Below are 2,315 nucleotides of genomic sequence, written 5' to 3'. Positions count from 1 at the left end.
TTTTTGGAGATATTAATAACTAATTAAGCAATGTAAATGGAGCTATACTTTCGATACCATTGATGATAAAAATATAACATAAAAATAAGTTTTTTTTAAAATCAATAATAGCTAATTTTTTTGAAATTATCCTTTCATTCTAAAGTTTATACTCTAAATCTTAAACTCTAAATTTTAAAATTTAAATCCTGTATTTTAAATACTAAATTCTAAATTTCTAACTCAAAACCCTAAACGGTTTAAAAAGTGATGAAGATTAAAAAAATAATTTTACAATAAAAATATGTTAACTAATCTTAAATTTTTCCGAAGAGAAAAACAAGTTACAACACCATTATTGCACCTAAAGAAAAAAAAACATAATACTACAAGTACAACAAAATGTATATAAATTGTGCTTTTTAAAACTTTCTAAAAAAAATTAATTGGGAAAAAAACTTAAGAAAAAAAGAGCACATTGACTTATATAATTAAAAGGCGAAAAAAAAGCTGGGGAAAAACATTAAAAATCTACTATACATTAAACAGTTGCTATTCTCTTTGCCTCAGCTCAAATCTCTTTACTAGCTCGTAGTCTTTAATTATCTTCACACTCATAATGAATATGCTATTGATGTCAATAAATTCAAGCAAATTGTTTAGAATAAGTACAGGAGAATTAATAACTTTTATTTGTCAATACTATTTAATTTTTTAATTGTATTTTTTTTAAAAAAATTTAAGATTTAAAATTAATAATTTAACATTTAAAATAAAAAAATTTTTAAATTTAAAATAAAAGAAATCATTTTTATAATATTAATTGAAAAATAGACTCTCTAGTTATACTCAATTGGTTCGTATACAAGTCCTGCATCAAACTTCTTACATTATTCTTTAAAAAGTATCCTAGTATTTTTATCCATAATAACATTATAAGAATATAAATCTTTTTAAAGTTATATTAATTTTGCTTGACAATATAAATTATGGCACAAAATATTTATAGAATCAAACTACTTTTACAAAAAAAAATTATAGGAAACAAAAGTTTTCGGCCATCGACTAAGAAAACTAGGAACTTCGTAGATAAAAAAATTAAATAATAAATTTTTTAGTTTTTATTTTCATGTGAAAGAGTTTATTTTTTTATTAATAATTAATTATAACAGTGATATTTTGTAAAAAAATATTTTTTTTAAATTATAAAAAGACTCATGTTTGTAAAAATTTACAACAACGTATAACATATAAGTCATTTTTGAGAAATTCAATCCTAATAATCCAATTAAAAAAAAAATTCTCATCTTGATTATGTTTTGCAAAATAAAAACAAATTTTGTTAAATTAACTTGAATAGTAACATATAATAATGATTTATAATACTAGTAAAGATAATGATAAAACAAAAGTAAACAATTAATATAAGTAAGGACCATTCAAAAGGTTAATTATGAGAAAAGGACAATGTATGCACCAAAAGTCCAAAATTATTTAGACCGAATAATACATTCAGGGCTTGTTTGGGTGAATTTTAAGAAAAGATCTTTTTTTGAGTTATCTTTTTTTAAAAGATCTTATAGAAAAGTAAAAGTAATTTTATGTTTGGATATCTCATGTAAAAAGGTCTTTTTATCAATCAATTATATTTGGGTATAACAATATAAAAATACTTTTTTGTTTATTTATTACATGAAAAACATCTTTTTTTTTAAGGAAAAAAGATCTTTTAAAAAAAGATGTAAATTACAGCTTCTCAAAAAAGATCTTTTTTTTTATTTTACTAGTGCTTTTACTTTTACTACTAGAAATTTGCCAAACACGTTAAAAAATAAAAAAAGATCTTTTTTCATTGAAAAAAGATCTTTTTTTAACAAAATAATAGCACCCAAACATGCACTTATTTAAAAAAAAAAAAAAAGGTTAAAGAGCTACATAGCCCTAAAAACGTTAGCATAGAGAAAGCCTCCAGCCTAAGAAAAACTACCACACACCTGTACACCCCTCAAATAAAGAGCCCTAGAAACATTTGTAATTTGCAAAGAAAACGCAAAAGACCATTTGTAATTTGCAAAGGTGGTTTCACAAACATTGACACACCCAACACCGAGTCAAATCTAAGAGTCAGAGCACCTTAACAACTGACTACCATTAGAAGTCGCAATAGATTGAATAATACATTGCAGATTTTATGGATGTAACTGAAGAAGGAGGAAAATTAATTAGGAAATGAATGATTAGAAGAATAATTAAATAAAAGATATTATTCTCAACTTATTAACTTATTAAATAAAGTTGCGAGGTCCTTCTATTCAATTTTTTAAAATTGTTTGGAA

Source organism: Arachis ipaensis, chromosome B06 (assembly GCF_000816755.2).
Source record: "Arachis ipaensis cultivar K30076 chromosome B06, Araip1.1, whole genome shotgun sequence".
NCBI lineage: Eukaryota > Viridiplantae > Streptophyta > Magnoliopsida > Fabales > Fabaceae > Arachis > Arachis ipaensis.
Note: the sequence above shows the minus strand (reverse complement) of the source record.